This window comes from Natator depressus, chromosome 1 (genome assembly GCF_965152275.1).
Source record: "Natator depressus isolate rNatDep1 chromosome 1, rNatDep2.hap1, whole genome shotgun sequence".
Classification (NCBI taxonomy): Eukaryota; Metazoa; Chordata; order Testudines; family Cheloniidae; genus Natator; species Natator depressus.
The window spans coordinates 198,195,637-198,219,491 of NC_134234.1; the positions used below are offsets into that span (position 1 = coordinate 198,195,637).

Genomic DNA, 23,855 nt, shown 5'->3' on the forward strand with positions numbered 1-23,855 from the left:
AGTCTTACTCACTTGGGGTTTATTAGAGTTCAGCATTTAGCTCTCTCCTGTGCATATTAAGGGATATTTCTCCGGTTATTTCAAAAGGCTTTGAGAAAAACTGAAGGCAGTTGCCTCTACTGTTAGATAAGTGCTGCTAATGTAGGAGTTTTGTTTTCTGAGTACTATAAAGACCATTTCCAACTCCTTAGTTTCTTCTCCTTTGACAGCAGAAGTTACTACGTAGAATGGTTTAGATGTGTTTTTGCTGAAATTTACAGCAGTCTTCCAGGTACTGCAGGGAGTGGCGCAGAAACCCTGGCTTTGGGTGAGTAACAGCTTCTGTAATCCTTTGCCTTTCCAGGAAGGTGGCATTGTAGGAAATGGTGTAAGTGTGTTGGTTTTGTCGGGCTCACAAATACTCCATTCTCATATCAGCAAGAGGTTCTGAGGGGAATGGTGTTGGATCGGCTGTTAGGGAAGCTCATACCTACCCTGTGCCAGCAGAAATCACTGCAGAGAATGATGTAGGTGAGTGGGGCTGTGGTGGAGCTCTCAGCTACTTTGATCCCTGCCTCTCCCAGCAGGAGGCACTCTAGAGAATGATGCAGAAGTGCTGGCTGTAGGAAGCTCACAGCTATTTTAGTTTCAATCAGATTTCACAATTTGCTCTAATGAACAGTATTGGCAGAAGTTCAAAGCTACTCCAGGTCTTAACTCTCCCGGCACATGACTATAAAAATGATGTAGATGTGTTAACTACAGAGAAGCCAGAAGCTGTCTTGGTTCCAGTCTTCCCCAGCAGAAATAACTGAGAAAATAGAGTAGGAGTGCTAGCTCTGATCACAGCTACTTCAGCCTCACACAGCATAGTGGAGACCCTGTTGGGAATGGTGTAAAGAGTGCTGACTGTGGTCCATTGCCAAAGCTCCTGCAGACTCAGCCTCTCCAGGCCAATGCCACTGACATAGCTGCATCAACTCAGTGAATCTGTGAGACTTCAAGAGATCCAGAATTAGCAGCAATCTCCTCTCCTGATAACCCAAGTCCTCCACTCGAGAGGAAGAAGATAGCAGGAGAATAGCTGTACTCAGCCAGCATTGATTTCTCCAGCCTTTTGTCTGTGTCTGCTTTCTGTCTCGTTTGGAGGTGGTTACTGTTACTACAAGTAGCATGAATCATGTCTCTGTTAAAAAACAGAGCTTCACTTGTCTTACATAACCCCTGGTAACTGAACGTCTAATAATAGCAAGCCATTTCCAGGTAGGGAATCTGTCTACCTACCAGACATACACACACACTCCCAGTGCTCTCACTACAGGGAGGGAGTAAAGGTGATTTTTAAAAATTCTGAATTACAGGAGCTGGTGACTATTGTTTTAAAATGCAGCTCATATATTAAACACCTCAGGAATGTGCAATACTTCCTGCAAAAACAGAGCACCCAGAGGGAGCAACACGAAACCCAGCCAGTGCCTCTGAGCTTGAGATGAGTTTGAGCTGCAAAGTTGACAGTTGGATCCTGATCTGAAAGTCTGACTGTCTCTGGATCTGTGGTCCTTCTTTACTCTACCCAGGCAGGCAACTTCTGAAATAATTCATTACTGTATAATTCCGGGAGAGGTGAATTAAAACTGAGAATATATCCCTTTGAAACAATATTAATAGCATGTTTCAGAGGTACTTTAAAAATCTAAATGCTAGAAACTCAGGAAATTCACAAGTCTTCAACACCAATCTTATTTCTGAACCACCCAAAACCCTCCACACACCCACATAAAATAGCGGAATAGGAGAATCTCACCAAAAGCCTGATCCAAAGCCCACTGAAGTCACTGAGAGTCTTTCCACAGGCTTATATATTGAGTTTTGGATCTAGCTCCAAATGGCATAAGAAACTTAAATCTGCCCTTTGAAGAATGGGTTCAGCTATATGATATGTCATCTCTCCCCTACCCTCCTTTCAGCCTACATCAGGTACACAGGGATCCCTGCTGTGTGTCAGGACAGATTTAGAGTAGATCCTTGTACCTTGAGATTTTAATGAGAAGTGAATTTCATTAGCTTGAGAATTAAAAGATCTTCAATCTAAACTTACAACTAGGTAGGATGGTCTTTTTGTTAAAACCCATGATTTGGGATTTGGCACATCTGTTCTTTCCCAGCTTCTGACACATGGTTAAGCTGCTTAGTCTCTCTGTGCCTCAGTTTCCACACATGTAAAATCGAGGTATTAAGACAAACCCTATTCCTAGAGTACTCTGAGACTAAATTAATTAATGTTTGTTCAGCACCTTTACATCTTCAGAGTAAGGGGTTGATAGATATTCAAAGTCTTATTGCAACTCAAAAGTAGCTCTCAGGAAGGCAGTGTGGACAATTATCTAGTGTGAATGAGATCTCACAGAAATTATAAACGTTCAGACTAAAACTAAAAAAACCCTATTGCCATTTTATGTTCTGCAGGATATTGTACCATCTGTACTTTTCCTTAATGGGACAAAACTTAGCATCTGATTTGCCATAATGGAGCACACCATGGGGTCCATCAAATCCAGTATCCTGCCTCTGGTAGTGATAAATATCTGATATTTCAAAGGAAGTCATAAACGCAGCCATAATACACTGCACTTAGATTGTAAGCTCGTTGAGGCAGGATCCGTCTTTCTGTTCTGTGTTTGTACAGCACCTAGCACCCTGGGTCCTGGTCCGTGACTAGGGCTCCTAGACACTATAGTAATACAAGTAATACACAGTAATAACAACAATAATGGCTTATTAATAACAGCCCAGACTTTGAATACTGTGTGCAGTTCTGGTCATCCCATCTCAAAAAAGATACATTAGAATTCGATAAAGCACAGAAAAGGGCAACACAAATGATTAAGAGTATGAAACAGCTTCCATACAAGGAGAGATTAAAAAGACTGGGACTGTTCAGCTTAGAAAAGAGACGACTGAGGAGAAATATGATAAAGGTAGATAAAATCATAAATCATGTAAATAAAATGAATAAGGAAGTGTTATTTACTCCTTCATGTAACACAAGAACCAGGGGCCACCTGATAACATTAAAAAGCAGCAGGTTTAAAATAAACAAAGGAAGCACTTCACACAATGCACAGTCAGCCTGTGGAACTCATGGCCAGGGCATGTTGTGAAAGCCAAAACTATAACTGGATTAAAAAAAAATTAGATAAGTTCATGGAGGTTAGGTCCATTTATGATGACAAGCCAAGATGGTCAGGGATGCAGCCCCATGCTCTGGGTGTCCCTAACCCTCTAACTGCCTGATGCTGAGATGGGCGACAGGGAATGGATCACTTGATGATTGGCCTGTTCTCTTCATTCCCTTTGTAGCATCTGGCACTTGCCACTGTCAGAAGACAGGATACTGGCCTAGATGGACCACGGGGCTGACCCAGTATGGCCGTTCTTATATTCTTATTGCATAATGATGCTCACAGAGAACAAATTCCTCCTGACCTCTGCAGTTATAAGTTTTCACCCTGACATATAACATTAGTTTATTCTGCACTTCCAAAATAAACTCAGATCCTGGTTATCCCAAACTGCTATTTTGTAACATATTTAAGATGGCTCTGAGCAACTAATTTTGGAAGTGGAGTTGGATCTGGACTTTCCTAAAGTTCAGGGCTGTTCAGATCTGGGGCATTCAGTTTAAACTTATCCCTGCTGTGTATAGGGTTGCCAAGTCTCCAGGACCGGCCTGGAGTCTCACGGTGACCATGGAAAGCAATCTAGGAGATTTTAATAGTATATTTTAAGAAAATGACATTATGTCATTGTGATGGGTTGGATCACAGAAACCCCCTTGGGACTGCCACCTGATATGCCAAGATTACTTCTGCTCCTGCTTTCCTGTCCTGTCAACTTAGGACTTCAGTGCCCTGCCTGGTTTGAGCCAGACCCGCTAGCCTGCTGCAAGCCCAGACCCAGGTCTGAACCACGTCCCCCAACATCTGTAGGCTTAACTGAAAACAGCTTACAGAAGTGTGGCTGTCTTTAACATTCAGATGCCCAACTCCCAACAGGGACCAAGCCGTAAATAAATCAGTTTTACCCTGTATAAAGCTTATACAGGGTAAACTCATAAATTGTTCACCCTCTATAACACTGACAGAGAGATATGCACAGCTGTTCCCACCCCCCCCCCCGGTATTAATACATACTCTGGGTTAATTAATAAGTAAAAAGTGATTTTATTAAATACAGAATGTAGGATTTAAGTGGTGCCAAGTAGTAACAGACAGAACAAAGTGAATTACCAAGCAAAATAAAATAAAACACGCAAGTCTAAGTCTAGTACAGTAATAAAAACTGAATATAGATAAAGACCTCACCAATTCCAGAAAGCTTTCTTTTACAGACTAATCTCCTTCTAGACTGGGTCTAGCAATCACTCACACCCCCTGTAGTTACTGTCCTTTGTTCCAGTTTCTTTCAGGTATCTTTGGGGGTGGAAAGGCTCTCTCTTTAGCCACCTGAAGACCAAATGGAGGGGTCTCCCACGGGCTTAAACAGACTTTCTCTTGTGGGTGGAGACCCCCACCTCTCTCCTATGCAAAGTCCAGCTACAAAATGGAGTTTTGGAGTCACCTGGGCAAGTCACATGTCCATGCACAATTGAGTTCCTTACCAGCCAGGCCACATTCCTGGCAAAGCCCAGATGTGGACTGGCATCTCCAAATTCATTGTTGGCTTAAGGGCTTCTTGATTTGGCAGTTACTGAGAATAGTCTTTTCTCAGGAAGCTGACCAACTGCTTCACTAAAACCTACTCAGAATCAAACAAGTATGCAGCCAATATTCATAACTTCGAATACAAAAATGATACATGCATACAAATAGGATTAATAGATTCAGTAGAGCATAACCTTTACAGAGATATGTTACATGGCATATGTAGCATAAAACACATTCTAGTTACGTCATATATATATTCATAAGCATATTTCCATAAAGCCTTATGGGGGGCACTGTCACAGTCATGTCGGGGAAAAAAAAATCTCCTGGAACAGCTTCAGTCAGAGTTGACAACCCTAGCTGTGTACTGTGGGCATACAGTAAGTGGTCAACTTGATTGAGGGCCTAGTGGAAAATGGTCGATTACAACTGTTATTTCTCATCTTAATGTTTTCCTCAGCCATGACTATGTTTCCAGCAAGTTTGTCACTCTAAAAGTCAGGGAGGTTATGTGGCCCAATGGACAGGGCACCAACCTACACATCAGGGGATTTTGGTTGTAATCCAAGTTATGACAGTGACTCACTGTATGACTATGGGGAAAGCACTTCTCTCTGGAGGTAATGCTACCTACCTGCTTTGGGATCTATGGATTATATGTGATATAGCAAGTATTATTATTATGAAAACAAAGCGGTTCTAAGTTATTAAAAGCACCTGAAATTGGGCCTGAACCCAAACTTATGTTGAGGTGTTTGAAATTCAGATATGGTTCAAAAAATTCCACTGGACCATTATCTCTTAGAAATATTTTATGCAACAAATACCTTTATTTTTCACTTGATGACAAAAAGAAGACCAAATGTATTTTGTATCCAAAGATCCTTGCTGGTCTGAAACAAGAAATTTCAGACTAAAGGGTTTTAACAAATGTCTTAAAGCACAAGAAAACAGCTTCTTAGAAATCGCAGGCAAAACCATCACTACCATCAAGCTAGCACTTTCAGGCAATGCTACAATATCTATCAATGCCACCGAGTCAAGTGTTTGCTCAAGCACATTAGCACCAGGGAAGGTGAAGGATAAAGGAGCAGGTTTTTCTCTTTCAGTCTTTGGCTGTGCATTGGTTCTGCAGAGCCAGCCAGAGCCAGGCTAGTTGCTCTGTGCATGTGTATGTGCGCACATGTGCAACCTTTAGAGCCCACTGCGTGTTTTCGGTGACACTGATGTACAGTAACTCCTCACTTAATGTTGTAGTCATGTTCCTGAAACATGCAACTTTAAGTGAAACAATGTTAAACGAATCCAATTTTCCCACAAGATTTAATGTAAATGTGGGGGGTTAGGTTCCAAGGAAATTTTTGGGGGGGCAGACAAAAGGCATTATATACTGTACTGTACTGTGGTTGGGAAGTGCCCCAGGCTTACTCCACACAGGCACAGACCACTGCTGGCAAGAACACGAGGAAGCACCTTTGCAGCAGCAGCGGCAGCTTCCTCAGAGAAGAACAGGCGCTGACTTTGCCGGGGGATGCTCCAGGCCTGCCTCTTCCCGCCCCCCCACTCCACCTCCTCTCCAGAGCACGCTGCATCCCCACTCCTTCCCCCGCCACCAGAAAGTCCTAAGCGCCGCCAAACAGCTGTTTGGCAGTGCTTAGGACTTTCTGGGAGGGAGGGGGAGGAGCAGAGACGCAGCACTTCCCCGCTCTTCCCCCTCCCTCCCAGAAAGTCCTAAGTGCCGCCAAACAGCTGTTAGGCAGTGGGGGAAGTGCTGGGAGGGAGGGGAAGGAGGCGGAGAAGAGGAACTTGTGCAATGCTCCCTTGTAAAATCACTGCTCTTCCACAGAATCTTACAAGCAGTGGACAGAGCAGGCAGCCAAAGGACGTTATAAGGGAGCATTGCACAACTTTAAACAAGCATGTTCCCTAATTGAGCAGTGACATAACTTTGAAACAACGTTAAGCGGGAGGATGTTAAGTGAGGAGTTACTGTACACTGCAGCTACTAAAGGAATGAAGACACTGTTCCTACAGAGGACTAAATCCTTCCTTCCTGTACAAAGCTGAAGTAAATGTACAAGTTTCTCTACTAAAGTTGGGAGGCGCGGGCAAGGGGGATGGAATCTTCTCTTAGGCTGCTCTATGGCTGCTACTTCAGCCCTTGGTCCACAGTAGCCTCGACTGCTATTTCCCCTTCTCCCTAACACGCACTGCCCCCACCCCCACCCCGTTGTTTAACCATGGATCTTCTAACCATGCCCTTGCCCCTGTCCCCATTCCTTCACGCTACCATGGATGGTGCACCAGCAGAAGGCAGCCCTGCGGTATGCAAGCAGTTCAGATACACTTCCTGTGAAAACTCTTTGAAGCCTGTTCTCCTCTTCTCTAAGCTGCAGATCCATTTCCAAACTAGGTCTCTACTATTGCCTATTAACATGTCCTATACACCAGTGAAAAGAAGCCAGGATTTGGGCCTAGCAAAACACCACTAAAGTGGCTCTCTAAACTTTGTAGTCCAGGAAAGGTGTGGACAATGTCAACTCCTGGACAGATGTGGATCTGTTAGGAGCATCCAGGATGGAACCTAGTGCTAGTTCAGGATTCATTCAGAAATGAAAGGTGGTTTATTTCACGTAGCAGCCTTCCCTTAAAAGGTGGAGATGTGGTGAGGACTGATGGAAGCTAATCAGCAATGACAGACTCACTTTCATGCAGACATGGCCAACCAAATTCTGCCCTCAGCTACAACCATGCAACCTTGTTAATAGGTTTGGATGGGTATAATTGAGATAAAAATTTGGGCCAATAACTTCATTTGTAGTAAAAAATAAAATGCATACAAATAGAGCTTTGCTGCACCAGGCTTCACTGTAAAAACTCCAAGGAGCCCAAGCAAGTAAAAATTCTCCCAAATCATGCTGGGCTGTAACTGCAGATGACTTGTATTGTGTAGACATAGTCACAGGACTGTGTTATTGCCCTGAGGCAATGAGTATGGCTTTTCTGCAGGGACTGAAAGTAACTTTCTTTCACTGGCTAGTGATCCCCAAGTCAGGCAGTAACACATTCAGGTGTTGGTCACTGTGCTACTGTGTGAAAGTTAGAGAGAAAGAAGCAGGAAAGAATCTTATTGAAGCCTGAGCCTGGACATGAATTTCTGAATCTATAACACTAATTTGGGAATAACAGAGTTAATCTCTTCATTCCTGATCACAGCATGATGTCCAGGACATATTCACCTCCTAGATAACTGGACACACAGTCTCTAGTACATCTTGACAATTTTTTTTTGGATTGAAGTTAGTGCAGAAAATTGTCACGAGTAGCATGGTGAAGGGTCAAACAAAAGTTAGACTCAAGTTTACAAAGCCATCTGAAGTAGCTTCAAGTAGACATGAAACATCAATGCATCTGGAAAATGGAACTTGCCATAGACAGTTCTTTACCATCTGGTCTCAAGAACATTTTCTGCTTGGGAGTTGCATAAGCAATGAAAAAAAACACACAAACAACTTCCTGTACCATGTTTTCGGTCACTTGTAATGACGCATTACAAAGTAAACCAGCTAAATATGCACAACTGTGCCTCACTCCAGATGACAACATGTATTATATAACAACAATCCCTGACAGCGAGAGACTTAATGTAAAAGATTAGGACACAGAGCATATCCAGGGGTAAATACTCTCTGTGTGCGAGGCTTGCGGGCAAGCTTTGTTTCCATCTCAAAAACCCCAAATCCATTCTAGAAGCTAGAATAGTGAGGGGTCCCACTTTGTTGTTGTTGCAAATTAAAACAATATGACTTGTTGCATCCCATGCTGTGAAGGGGAGTTTAACTGAAATTGATGTCAGCTTTGGGTTGTTTGGTTTTTAAAAAAGCTAATTTAACACATTTTAGATTAAAAATAGATTTTAACCAAAAAACCACTCTTTCAAAGATATATCACTTGCTTGGATTGGCTCTATCTTTTGAGAAACTGTGGGCCAGATTTTCCCCTTGCAGGGTATAAACTAAGAGTAAACCCACAGAAATGAGCTGCCATAAATCAGAGAAATACTGTCCATTTATCTAAGCTGGTATAAGATGATGTCTATGCTGTGTACCTTACAGCGGCACAGCTGAGCTGCTACAGCCATGCTGCTGCAAGGTATACAGTTTAGCTGCTCTTTGCCAGCAGGAGAGAGCTCTCTTGCTGACAAAATAAAACCACCCCCAACGAGGGGCGGTAGCTTTGTCGGTGGGAGAGTGTCTCCTGCCAACACAGTGCTGTCCACACTCGTGCTTTCTGTCATTAAAACTTCTGTCGGTCAGGGTGTGGTTTTTTCACCCCCCTGAGCAACAAAAGTTCTAACGACAAAAGTGCAGTGTAGACACAGCCTAAGTGTTAGAGGAACCAGGCCATGTATGTGTCCCTCTCCCGTTCTTTCACGTAACGGAACTAATGAAATCAAATTGAGAAGTATGGAGAACGCCCATTACCAGTGTAAGCACAGGGAAATGTTGTAGGTGAAGGCGGATAGAAGGCTAGAATGAAGCAGAACATGCTACTGAAGGAATGGAGTATGCATCTTCTCTGGTGCAACTTTTGAGGTTAAAATCAGTAAGACTTTCCCCACTGGAATTGTTGGGTGATATGCTCAAGGTTGGTCTACACTGAGGATTTTTGCACTTATGCTAGTATATTGGTGTAACTACATAGGTGCAAAAAGCACCTGCGAAGCCAAGCCCTCAGGCACAAGGAATATATGAGGAACAGAGGAAATTGATTCTCCAATCCAATGTCCATAGCTGTCAGAAGTCCAGTTGGACTTTGACCTCCAGATTTTCTAGGATAAGTGACTGCCTGGTTTGGTAATACTGGGTTTTCCTAGGGGATGACCCTGATTGCTAGAAACTGCAGCACTGGGTTACTTCTCTTTTCCTAAGGCTACTCCATTTCTAAAGAAATGGCTCATCTTACAGCAGCAAGAGCTCAGGTTTGTGAAAACTGTTGTGAGATTTCACCTGAAATCAACTAGGCATGCAACTCATGCAGATCACCTCTGTAGGAGGGGAATATTAATATAGCTTCTGAACTTGCCACTTCATTTACAACAAAGTCTGGTCTGCATCCACCCTTCTCCCCTGCCTTCTCTGGTGACTCTAGAGCACAAACACCCCTTCCCCCGAATCTAATATTTAACCACCACTCATCAGAAAAATTCTAGGCTAAACTTTCCTCTCACTTACAAGGGTACATCTCCTGTTGATTTCAGTGGCAGTTTTATCCGTGTTAAAAAGAACAGAATTTGGCCCTCTGTTTTTTCCAAGGAAGACTAATGATCATATAATTTTCTCACATCTCTGTTTGCACTTTCACAGTCTGGTTACATTGATTTGTGTCTCATAAGTTGACGTTTCCTTTGTTGGTTACAAATCAATGTTATAGACAAAGGCTGCCTGCACATTTCCCCCCTTCTTGTTTGTGTGAAAAAACAAAGTATGGTTTCAATTCTGCTTGCTTTATACATGTGAACTTTCTTAATCAACCATACATTTGAAAAAAACAACTGAAATTCCAGCTCTCCCTTCAAAAACAGGAAATGTCTTTCCTTACATTTCTAATTACTGAGATGCTTTATGGTATGATAAACACCTTTATCACTCCGGTCCTGCCACTGCTTTGTTAACCTAGTTATAATCCTCTCCTTCAGACATCACAAGATTTCCCACAGTAGCCCACTGTGATATCACAGACAGCTATGACTTCATGAATAACGAAAAAGTAGGCAAAGGTTATAGTCTGCAGCAGGATTGAGCTGCCACACAAATCTCCCAAGAGGAAAAAAAGAAAAAGGATTTTCAGTTGGTTATAGAGCAGCTATGAGATTGCTGACTAGTGTATGAAAATGCAACACTGAAGATAGCTGGGTGTTTTATTACAAGTGGATAAGCATAAAAAAGAAAAGGATCAACAAGAAAACAGAGTCATCAATCAGAATGTACCAAGCAAAGGAAGCTACGTGAAAACGCAGAGCAGCACAGTTTGATTCGCTTACATTAAAAGAGCTATGCACAACATCCTTTCTTCCACCTCAAAAAGACCCAGTCAATTTTGATTTACCAACTGTGAAAGAGTTTAGGTATGTCTTAAAGTTCTACTGGTTTGATAGAAAATACATGGCTGCCAGTAAAATTGAAGCTATGAAGGAGAACGGGCAGAAAAAAAAGGTTTAAATGGCCTTCCAAGGGAAGCAGTGGGGGCAAAAAAATCTATCTGGCTTCAAGATTAAACCTGATAAGTTTATGGAGCAGATGGTATGATGGGATAACATGATTTTGGCAATTAATTGATCTTTAACTATTCATGGTAAATAGGCCCAATGACCTGTGATGGGATGTTAGATGGGGTGGGATCTGAGTTACTACAGAGAATTCTTTCCTGGGTATCTGGCTGGTGAATCTTGCCCATATGCTCAGGGTTTAGCTGATCGCCATATTTGGGGTCGGGAAGGAATTTTCCTCCAGGGCAGATTGGAAGAGGCCCTGGAGGTTTTTCGCCTTCCTCTGTAGCATGGGGCACGGGTCACTTGCTGGAGGATTCTCTGCTCCTTGAAGTCTTTAAAGCACGATTTGAGGACTTCAATAGCTCAGACATAAGTGAGAGGTTTTTCGCAGGAGTGGGTGGGTGAGATTCTGTGGCCTGCGTTGTGCAGGAGGTCAGACTAGATGATCATAATGGTCCCTTCTGACCTTAATATCTATGAATCTATAAAACAAAAGATCAAGAATAAATAATCAAAAAATCCGTTTTTAAAATAAAAAATGAGTCTTGCATTGTTCTCATCATCATCCAATAGAATGTTCATCAATCAAAGGGAACTATGATCTAGTGGTTAAAGTACAGGCCTGGGAGTCAGGAGATCTGCATTCTGTTCCCAGCTATGCCGCTCAGGCCTTGCATGGTCCCTGTCCTTCTCCTCAGTTTTTCCATCTGGAAAATCAGGATAATACTATACTGACATTCATTGATGTCGAGAAAATGTCCTGAGCTGCTTGTGTGGAAGGTATTATAGAGAGAAGTGAGAGAAGGAAGGAGGAGATGAGGGAGATGCTAAACACCCCTCACCCTCAAATCCACCACAAATCAGAATCCATAATACTAATTGCCTCTTGGGAGGTAGGCAAGGAAATCAGACCACTTCCTGATTGGATGTCATCTTTTTAGAAGATTCTCATATTACAGTGATGGGTGTGGTACAAAAACCTAGACAGAGTAAATATATAAAATAGATTAGAGAGACAGAGATAAATAGGGATATGGATAGAGTGCACTAGGCCACAGGGATTTTCCACCCCACTTTGCATTGGTCTAAACAACAACAGAAGACGTAAGGCAGACAACAGTCAGGCCCACAGAATCTAATCCATCAATCTAGTATTTCTATAGAGCCTGTCAGTGTAGTAACTAACTGCTGAACAGGCATATTAGAGTTGCATGGTGGTGGCCATCGTGGACTTTATAAAAGGTTCTGCTCTTCATGCTTCATGTTTTGAGAAGCTTTGCTTGGGTTATTCGTTGGCTTGTTTTAAACCAACTTCAATTATGATTTTAGGGGCTAAAGCAAAACTGATATCTGAATAGGGCTGTCCAGTTTTTGAATGCCTAGTGGAAAATGGACCCTGGCGGCTCCGGTCAGCAGTAAAAGTCCGGTTGGTGGCACAGCGGGGCTAAGGCAGGCTCCCTGCCTGCCCTTTCTCCGTGCGGCTCCTGGAAGCGGCCAACATGTCTGGTTCCTAGGCGCAGGGGCTGCCCAGCTCCGCAGCTCCCATTGACTGGGAACCGTGGCCAATGGGAGCTGTGGGTGCAGTGCCTGCAGGTGTGGGGAGCACACAGAGCCTCCTCACCCCCTCCACCTAGGAGCTGGACATACCTGGGAGCTGCCTGAGGTGAGCACCACCCTTCCGGAGCCCACACCCCAACCCCCTGCCCCAGATTAGAACCTCCTCCTGCATCCTAACTTCCTCCCAGAGCCTACACCCCAACCCCTGCCCCAGCCCTGAGCCCCCTCCTGCACTCCAAACCCCTCATCCCCATCCCAGAGCCCACACCCCTTCCCGCCCCAGCTCTGCGCCCCCTCCCGCACTCTGAACCCCTCAGCCCCAGCCCAGAGCCCCCTCCTTTACCCTGAACCCCTCATTTCTGGCCCCATCTGGATCCCAGAGCCCTCACCCCCTCCCACACCTGAACACCTGCTCCAGCCCGGTTAAAGTGAGCGAGGGTGGTGGACAGTGAGTGATGGAGGGAGGAGGATTGGAGTGAGCAGGGGTAGGGACTTGGAGAAGGGACAGGATGGGGTGGGGCCTCAGGTAAGGGGCTGGGTAGGGGGTGGGGCAAGGGTGTTCGGTTATGTGCGATTAGAAATTTGGCAATCCTATATCTGAATCCAAACATCTTCAAAGTTCATATACACATGGATATCGGGTTTTGATTCCGTCCATTGTTTATATAGGTAGAGTTCAATCATCTGGGTTCAGCTCCTCCAGAAGTTCAGGATGGGGAAGAAGTCTGGAGCCCACATTTTGCTACAGATCCCATGTCATTTTAAAGTCACTCTCCTGAGGGACCACTACCCTGGATGTGCGAGATATCATACTTAGCCCTACATTACAAACAGCTGCACTTGATTGACTTTAGTGGGAGTTGTATGGCTAGCTGAATGCAAGTCTTTGATATACCTGGGAAAAATGGTGTAAAACCCAGTCCATGGAAGTTGGTTCAGGACATAAGTGTATCTGATCCATTAAATAACAGTGACCATAACAACAGCCACATGGGGTGCGGGGTCATATCAAAAGTTCAGTGAGAAACTTAAGGAAGTGGAATTTAAACTAGAGAGTTTCAATCAGAAGTGGCCTGAAGGAAAAATGAAGTTCAGATCCATAGAAACAGCATGGAGGTTGCCAAAGAATCTTTTATAAGCATCTCAGATGGTGGCCATAGTCCAAACCAAACACAGAGAGGAAAAAGTCAAGAAAAATTTGCACCATTAAAAAACTGAGCAATCACATCCCAAAGACAGTGAGGTACAGTAATACAGTCTCTATATGACTCTGAGGTGACATCACCTGGATTGCTACATTCATTTCTGGGCACTTCCTCATCAGAGTGATTGGACAGAGTTCAGAGAAAAGCCACATAAATCATCCAGGTGGTGGAAGGACTGACTTATTCGCTAACATTAATTGCTCAATCTGTATAGACTGGCTAAGTGATGATGATTAAGAGAGGGGAGAGACATGATAACAGACAACAGTATGCAGTTGAAAGGTGTAAATCCCAAAAAAAGGAGAGGAGTTACAGCACAAAAGGTATAGACATAAGATTAAGAGTTGGAAAATTTAGGCTGACAGCAAAATATACTAGGCTGTGGAACAGCCTCTTAAGGAAAGAGACAGAAGCCCCCCTTGCCTGGAACTTTAAAACTAGACTGGAAAAAGCACTAGAGATGTGATGCAGAAAACAATCCTGCACTGGACCCTGGGAGATGTGCTGGGAAGGATTTGATATGGACAGTTTTTCCAGTTCCATGACTCTAAGGGTACAAGAGTTTTTTCTGGCCAAAACCAAACCTGTTTTAAAAATATGGAAACACGTGAAACAAACTTCAGCAGACAAAATGATGAATAGTCAGAAGGGGACTAAATTAATACTCAGTGGATACTCCATTGAATTAGTCCCAGGTGGCACTGTAAAGAGACAGCTGAAAAAACAGGGGCAAATTGTGTTCTGAGGGCATGGGGGAAATGGCCTTTTTAAACTCAGGTGATACAGTGAGGAGAGACTGACTAGCTGAGCAGGGTAATGGCTGAGGTGAATGGAGAGATACACCTATGGAACAAGGATCAAATGTAACTATGAGTTGGGCCACAGGGGGCAAATGACCTTCTGAATTGGGGTTAGGCGGCCCACTGAGGGGATAACTTGTGTTATTACAATCAGCAGAGATTTAAAACTCTGCACACCTGGCCCTGCAAAGAAAGGGCTAGATCTTGCTCCATTGAAGTCAAAACTCCCAGTGACATCAAGAGGAGCAGGAGCAGGCTGTCACAATAGAGGGGCTCAATCTACATCAGTAATGCTTCTTTAGCTCTGAACATTATTTTTAGGCTCGTGAAGGGAAAAAGCAACTCTCTCCCTAGCTGAGCACTAAAATGCTGCGAAGTGCAGCCCACAGATACAGATAGAAAAATCACAATGCTGTTCAGGTGGGGGAATGGAGGGAGGGCAGACATCTGGAAGCGATGAGATGAAATGCTACTGTCAATTCCCATTCATAAGCACACTAGCATCAGGGAATGGAGGCAGGATAACCACCAGCAAAACCTGAAATGTGCAAGTTCCTGCACAAAGATAAGCCAAACCAGATCCTGTGCAGTGTCAACCTGCAGTGAAACTAGTTCTCAGCTTCCCTAACTAACTGGACAGTAAGGAATTCAGGTGGGTGGAGGAACGGAAATAAACTTTTCTTTGCTGAAAGTTTGAAATCACAGGCTCAGTAGGACAGTGGCTTTTCACTGCATTCGGCCCTATCATCAGATGGAAAAACAGGTGTTATCAGCATGTTCTCTGAATGACATTTGCTTTTCTTTTTATATTTCTTTTCATTAAATTTTAGGGTAAAAACTTCTCTCTGGGCAAAAGAATGAAGTGATGGACCCAGGAACGGAAGCCTCTTTTTTTCAGCCTACAAAGGAAGTGCTCCACAGAATGCTCACAGTTTAGTTTCTGCAGATTCCAAAACCTTATTGTTCTGGTGGAGGAGGAGAGAATCTGGGAAATGTTACCTCCCATGAAAGTGAAAGGCTAAAAACGCTGGCTAATGCTAGGCAGGTTGAGCTCAAGCACTTTGTAAGGGTCTCTCACAGAGCTCTGCCAATGCACCTGCCACTGGCCTGATATTACAGCCCTGTGCTCTCCACCCAGTACTAGCACTATACCTCAGCAACCTGCAGCTTCCCTGTCTACTTCAGTTCTGGCCCTCCCACACAGCTCAGCATTCTCTGCAATTACAGTCCTAGACCTCTTGAGCAGGGCCTGCCAACCATGGGATGGTTTTAAGAGGTGAACAGAAACCCCAACAGGGATTAGGCTCCAGAAGGTCCTTCCTTTAACTCCACCTACAGGAGTATGGTCCAGCATATAACATATCATTAGAGAATTAAAGCTATGTGCAGTAATAATGTTACTTGCATGTGATGCTAGACCTGTGTGCAGGAATGCTCCCTTGTGGTCCATGCTCTGAACAGTTTTGTACCTTTCTGCTCTCCCCTGCCAACTAACCCCATGTACCTGTCCGGATATACAGTAGGGCCACTTGTAGTTCTCATTAAAAGAATTGGAGGGAATACCTGCTGAGCCTGAGAAAGTACTAGGAAAGACATGCAGGCACATGATACTGTGAGGTATTACAACAAAGAGGGCTTGATTCTGTGTCAAACACAGTTGATTGCCTCTGCATGTGCTTTCCAACTGATTATGCGTGTTGGTACCTTGATCTTCATATTTAGAAGCTACATGTGATACTTCATTGCTTACCATATCTTCTGCAGGCACTGTGCTCAAAAACCTAAGCAACACCATAAAAAACCTTCTGCATAGCCAACAGACGAAGCATTTCTGGCAGTTATTCTAGCGAGGATACTATTTAAGTAGGTATTTGAGAAATGCAATGTTTAATCACAGCCCCCTCTCCACATGTGCAAACTAATTTAAAAAGTTAAATCCACAAGTCTATATATATATGGGGATATTTTTCTTACCCCAGGGTTCTGTTCAGCTTGGCCATCCCTGCAATCTTTGCCCTAGGGCACTGCTGTTGTGACTGACAGCTGATAGCTTTTCTAAACACTCGAGCGGAGAATTACAAAACTCACTAGTGACTATAACTGTTTGGAAATAAAAATTACATTATCACTTTGACAATATTTACAACTCCCTAAACCATGAAGTGCTTTTCAGTTTTATTTGCTAAGGTTTATAAAAATGAGCCTACACAAAAACACTAGGCACATATATAAATTAAACCTAAAACTCAGATACAAAGAAGAGACTGAATTTGCCCACTATTGCCATTAAAATGTTCCCAGGCCACAGAAACCAAATCCCTCCCTCCCTCTATTCACTCATCCTCTCCTCAATTCACCCTCTCAGAAAAAGCCTGGGAAAATAGATAGGCCTTTCTGTTGAAAGTCAACAAACTTTGGCTCTCCCAGACCAAGAGAGAAAAATGAATGTCAGAGCTGATCACCCACCAGTGAGACAATGAACACTGCAAGGGAATGACAGGTCAAGCATCCCAGTCATTTGTTAAGTAAAAGCACAAGGAGAGAAGCCATTGCTAAATGGGTAGGACCCAAGCCATAAAGGCCCTTACTAGGTCAAAAAGCAAGATCTAGAATTACACCTGGGAATGACCTGGAAACCAGTACAATCTCCAGAGCAATGGCATGACATGCTTCACACTGGAAACACTGTTATGTAAGCAGTAAGCTGGGCTGTGCACCAGATGAAGTTTTCAAGTGGCCTTCAGGTGTAGTCCTATGTAGAGCAGATTGGAATAATCCCATCTGATGGTGAGGATGGCACAGATAACCTGTGGCAAGGCCCATATCCAGAAAGATCCAGTTGTAAACTCCTTGTCAAATACAGGTGGAAAAAAACACACATATATGCAGAAGGAACCAATTTTGCACAAGAACTCCAGGTTCTTACAAACCTGAGTAATAAAAGTCAGTCAGGCTCATCTAGGTCCTAATCTTCAAATATAGTTACCTACCTGGACATCTCCATTAAGGACATAGCCCCACAAAATAGGTTATAACACACCTAACCTCCAATCTGATGTCGGATCCAACATCTCTTGAAGTAAAAATTGGGATCTTGAAGATCCTACTTCTGGGGGAATTCTGCACCACTGCACGTGCACAGAATTCATGTCCTCCATAGATTTCTTTGCTTCCCTGCAGAAGATGATGGGGAAGCAAAGGGAAGCTGCAAGAACGGTCATCCACCCCTCCCCAGCAGTACAGGGGCATGGCTTTGGGTGCTTGGAGCAGCCGACGGAGAGGTAAATCACCATAGGGGGCAGGGCTTGTTCAGGTGGTGGGGAGCAGGGCTAGGGATGCCCCGGCTAGTGATTCCTACCCTGTGCTGGGCTCAGTTGTTAGTCCTGGCTTGGCTGGGGAAGGATGGGACTTGTTCTTCTCCTGCAAGGAGCAGCCAGGGCCAAGGCCACCACCAAAAACCGCACCGACTGCAGGAAGCTGCACCCCAGCCCCCTGCTTCCTGCCCCCATTGCTACTCAGCCACAGGGGGAGGAATCACTGTCCAGGGAGCTGCTTCCCTGTCTGCCCAACCCCCATGCATCCAGACCCCCCCTAGACCCAGTCCCCCTGTTGAATCTCACTCCCCCTTCACCCAGAACACAACCACCGAGCCCCTGCACCCAACCCCCTCACCTGGCTGAGCCTCATCCCCTGCATCCAGAGCCCCTTGCACCCAACCTCACCTAATGAGCCGCACTCCCCTACTCTCCCACCAAGCCCCTCCTCTCTGCATCCAGATCCCCCACCCCTGCACCCAGACCACCCTCTGCTGACCCCCCTGCACTCAAATCCCCACCTGGACTACCCTGATGAATCATAGAATATCAGGGTTGGAAGGGACCTCAGGAGGTCATCTAGTCCAACCCTGTGCTCAAAGCAGGACCAATCCCCAATTTTTTCCCCAGATCCCTAAATGGCCCCCTCAAGGATTGAACTCACAACCCTGGGTTTAGCAGGCCAATGCTCAAACCACTGAGCTATCCCTCCCCCCTGAGTCCCCTGCACCCAGACCCCCATCCCACTGAGCCCCAACCAGTTGCACCCAGACCCCCACTCCACCAAGCCCCACTCCCCCAGCACCCGGACACCCCTGCTAAGGCCCTCCACACCTAGACTCTCCCTGCTAAGCCCCAACCACTTTCACCTGGACCGTCCTGCAGAGTTCTATTCCCACTGTACCTGGAACCTCCCCTCACGCAGTGAGCCCCTGTGCATCGAGATGCCCCCTCTCCCCAAACCCACTGAGCTGCCCGCACCCAGATTGCCCCACACAGAACTCTCTCAACCCACACCTGGATCCCCCCACTTTAAACTCCTCCACACTTGGATCCTGAGCCTGCTTGCCCGACACCTGGATCAGGGTCCAGGGCAGAGTGTGCCTGCGAGACTCTGCTCCTCTTGCTTACTATCTTCGTGCACCTGGCATGGAGGGGCAGGACCCTGGGGTTTTTCTGGGGCAGGCCTGACCCTTGCACTTTGTCAGGGTTGGGTGCAGCCTCACTGCTGAGTCCGTATTCCAGGGAGGCGCTGCACAGTGATCTTCCACCTCCTTGCAGTCAGTGGCCTGTGTTCCCCACTTCCATGCTGGAACCTCCACATTTATGTATTGACAAAATATGCAGAATTTTGAAGAATTTTAAAATGTTGTATGAAGAATTTTTTTTTTGGCACAGAATTTTTAATTTTTTGGCATGGAATTCCCTCAGAAGTAATCAGATCCAAATGGAAAGTTAGGATATTTTATTATGACACCCATGATATTATTAGACTTGGTTGACAATCTTACACAAAGAAGCCTCATTAGACAGAAACAATGCAATACAAGCCTATCCTACAACCATTGTGGGGCTGCTACAAAAATAACTCCAGCAAAGATCTGCACCATCTCTTCCCTGCATTTGACCTCCTGTGCACCAGCAATTTGGGCGCATCTACTGCTGGTAGCAACAGATGCTGGTAGCAACAGCTACCAGAGTGGAAGGATTAATGGTGCATTAACATGAAAGCCCCAGTTGTGGCTATTTAAATGCTAACAGCCTTAAGCGAGTTATCCAACACACAAGCTTACAGTGTGAGCCACTGGAACTTAATTATGAAACATCTGGGGCCAAATTCTGCCCTTTGGATTTGCACAAAGTGATCCTACAGAAGCTAATGGGAGCCCCATGCACCATGTGAAAGGCGGCACCTGGCTCTGGAAAAGGACTATTTTAACGCTGAAGTAAAGGGTTAATTTTTACCAAAGACTTTTTAAAAATATGCCAAACATCTTTTTTTTTTTCACTTTTAAATTAATCATCAGCTAAACTCCTGGGTTGGCCAGGCATGCCCTGATTTGCATTCTTCACTAATATCCTTGAAAAACTAGCTAAAGAAAAGCACAGTTTTAAAGCCTGGCATGTTGAATTAATGTTCCGTTAAATCTGGCAGATTTTGCCCGTAGTTTTCTATTGACCCTGCTCGCAATTCTCCTTTTGACGCTCTTCTGAGGCACCTTTTCCCATCCAGAGGGCTTTTCATGGTCCAAAGACATTTTCTGCCCAGGCAAAGCATATTTTCACCTCCTTCTCACTGCCCAGAACAATATTCCAGGGCAGATCAGGAGGTATGCTATTAAGCCCAAAGCATGAACACAGCAACTCTTGCATTGCTGCTGACGGATCTGTTCAATTTCAAATCTTCTGGGCAGCAGTAGGTAAACACAGATTTTGTTTTAGTAGCTCAGTTACAGTTAAGGGAGCATCTGACCAGGTTGTACACAATAAACCTCCTATAATAGAATTAAGTCCTGCATTGGTTTGAAATTTTGGCATACGTGGCTTTAGTCCCAGTGAGATTTTGGTTTCCAGCAAATTAAGGAAGCATACTGATTTTCCACTGCCTTGCTCCTTTACACCTGTGCAAAATGAGTGGAAAATATTCCCACCAGTGTTGGTCCATACTGATTTCTGGTTTGGTAGCATCATACACCCACTTTGCACTAGTGATAGTAACTCCACAAGGCGCAAGGCAGTCAAGAATCGGGCCCATTATGTTCTTTGTTACTTTTTTAGAGACAGGCCCACAAACTGTCAGTAGGGTAAGGAGGGGGCAGGCACTGAGAGCATAGGAGAAACAGACTCTTCCTGCTCTCAGTTCTGGTGCCCCCATGGAGATCCAGCACAGTCTGCAGCTGCCCAGAACTGCGACTGCAGGGAAAATCCTGCTCAACTCCCAGCTGCAGCATGCTCAGTGTGGACAGAATCTTCAGTGATCGAGGCTAATGTATCTCTACGGAGCAGAGGCAACAGTGATTTTTCAGAGGCTTATAACTTGGCCAGATTTGTACAGATTTTGTACAGGATGCAAAAAGGAAGGCCACCCCACTACCAAATTTCAAATCCCTACTTCAAAGCATGGGGGTGGTACAGCTTCTCAAAGAAAAAGTCACCAGAACATTTTCACATGGGCAAAACACCTTATTTTTTCCTAGCCTCATTTCTGGACATGGCTCCACAACTTTGGCTGAAATTTTCCAGAACAAATCGTCTGAATCATATATGCAGTATAGAAAATTTCAGCCCAAATGTTTAAAATTTGACAAAATTATAGGCAACTGAAAACGCGGTCTTATAACGGGAAGTGATGGGCAACCTTAACAGTTGGCACTGTTACCAGCTGCACCCATAACCCACAAAAAATACCACCCCTCAGACACACACATTGTACAATATATGCATTAGCATTTAATGAAGTGCCAGGGGTCTATTTTAATCTTAATTTGTAGGCTTTTAGTCAGGCAACACTCATTAGCGTTAATGTGTGCTGTTAAGAATATAGGGTGGGATTTTCAAAAGCAGTTAGGAGCACCAGTCCCATTTAATTTCAATGAGATTTGTGCACCTATTTCACATAGGCAGTTTTGAAAATCACCCCCATATCCTTTAGAGTAGGTATTCTTATGAATGGATGCATTATAAATTGTACCTGGCTGCTACATCTCATTTTCCCTTTTCTTTTTCTTTCCTTTTGGCTATCCATTATTTATCTTTTGTCCTTCTTTAACATTCCACTTATTTTCTATACTCAGATTTACTTACTTTATGATAATATCCTCTCATTTAAATTTACTTTCTTGCTTTTTCTGTCCATGTCTCCCAGGTTTGTTGATGTCATCCATCAGGGTAGCATCTTAGTGCTGGGTCATAATTTTTATGTTTACCTTTATCTTGCATTTATTATGATAAACTCTCTCAGCCTTGCTCCCACACCTTTAGTTAACTCTTATTTCCTAATCTCCTCAATTCACACCAAGCACAGGGGGGAATTAGGTACTTGTAGAGGCAATGCTGGCTGTCAGAGATTGATTGACAGCAAGCACAGCATCTGCAAGTGCCGAGACGCTACAGTCTGTACAGTGAGGTGAGACCTCTGTGCCCAATACGCCTTCCTTGATTGGATAGACATTTTGAGTGTGACTGCCGATCACTGTTAGCTCAATGACTCCCTGCATCCTCCTCACTTCCTTTTCCCAGGCTGTCAGCCTGGTACACTGAAGAGAAATCACAGGTTTTCTAACTGGGTTTGTGCGTGCACAGAGGAGAAACCTAAATACAGGCCAGATCTGCAATGATCATGAAGAGTGCGTTACCCAGATTCCACGGGTATGGACTATCAGACTTGTGCCCATCTGATTAACTTTCCAGCTGTTCCCTAATTACTATGATAAACATATAAGGACTAGAAACAAAGAAAGAAAGAAAGAAAGAAAGAAAGAAAAATTTAATTTATCAGCAAAAACTCACAAAAAAATCTCTGAAGTCACACATTATTTTACCTTCTGTGGTTCAAGTATTTCATATGTAACAAATCCTCTAGAGGGCACATGAGACCCCGATGGTCCTGTAACCAGCCTGGCAGAGGGAATCCATGCCCACTTCAAAGGTATCAGACTGGAGACTACTGTTGGGGCTATGTGGCCCAGTTCAGTCTTCTTGACTGCTTCCTGCATGGATGTTTGGGAGGCATCATGCAACCCACTCCAACGCTATTTCCTCATTGAATCTGTGACTGCCTCTGGTAAAGGGAAGGCATGTCCAGCAACATGAACACTATGTTGCCTGTCCCGAAGGGGCTTTTCTATGCTCAGGATGAGTAGCTGGGGAATCCAGCCAGGATGTGCAGCTGCAACAAGCTGTGAATCTGACCCGATAGATGTAACCTTTCCTCGGGTTTAACTACGATAGGATGGTCCTTTGGCAGGTCACTTTTCAACAAAGTCGAGGATAAAAGTTATCTTAGTCTTAGATGGCACTAAAGCTCTTGGGAACTATGGTGTCTCTAGTGTTCTGATGGAAGGCAGAAAACATAGACAGTGAATCTCCTTAGTTTATGAGTGGTTTTATGGGTAGCCTTAGCTTACATAGCTCAGTAGCTCGTGACTACTGCAATAACAAAGAGTTGCTTTTTTTGCTATATTTTTGCAAAGTCTCATGGGAAGCTTATTTTGCATACACTGAGAGAGTGTTTGCCTGATAAACCGCACGTACTGTATGTCTGTCTGGCACAAATGAGAGCAATTTGTCTTCTCATTTATAAAAGTCTATTTATAATGGTACTTACACAATTGACCCATGGACTCATGGGCTTCCTGTTCCCCCCATAAACATAGAAACAGAAGCTTTCACACTCACCCCAAGCCCATGACAATTATGCCCCTTTAAGTCCTGCTTCCACTGAGGGTGATCACAGGGACCACAGATGCCTAGGTAAGGTTCTGATGAAATGGATCAGCAATAGCATCTGGCAAGGTGCATGGTCACAGCAGAAATCTACATACCTCTTGGTTACTGTGAGGCACCAAAGGTGGAGATCAGGTGTCTTTGAACACATAAGGAATGTGGTGTTTGTTGTTACTATTTCCTCCTGAAATATAAAAAGTCATGCCCTGAGAGAAGCTATGCAGGTGCTCAGCACCTCTTAGAATTTGCCTCAAAGTACTTCACAAAATTAGCTTAATAAGCTCTCAACAACTGCGATGAAATCTCAACAGCATAAACCTTTGTCATCCAGTCAGATTCATTCTTTGTAATGTCCATTTTACAAAACAACATACACTATATATCTAGAACAGATACCCTTGTGTTAGATTGCATAGGTATGTGCTAAATAAATTTATCATAGGCTGCATAGTCAACATAGCACACATCCTTTCTCCTAAGGCTTATTCTAATATTTCAAAACACTGCGCATCTTCAGACAGCCACCATTTAAAAAGATTCAACAAGCCAGAGCAACATTTCCTCTTTCTCCTCACAGA

The 23,855-nt window shown here is 44.1% G+C and overlaps 1 protein-coding gene across 3 annotated transcripts in view; it reads right to left on the reverse strand.

Moving 5' to 3' along the window:
- The window catches only part of ZBTB20 (zinc finger and BTB domain containing 20), a 617,628-nt gene that overhangs the window by 56,322 nt on the left and 537,451 nt on the right, over positions 1 to 23,855 (reverse strand). Inside the window, exon 2 of one of the 3 annotated variants that reach the window (XM_074974222.1) lies at positions 23,376 to 23,461. The exons of the other annotated variants lie outside the window; for them this stretch is intronic. The gene's annotated coding sequence lies outside the window, so the exon portion shown is untranslated. The remainder of the gene's footprint in view (positions 1 to 23,375; positions 23,462 to 23,855) is intronic. 3 annotated transcript variants of the gene reach the window in all.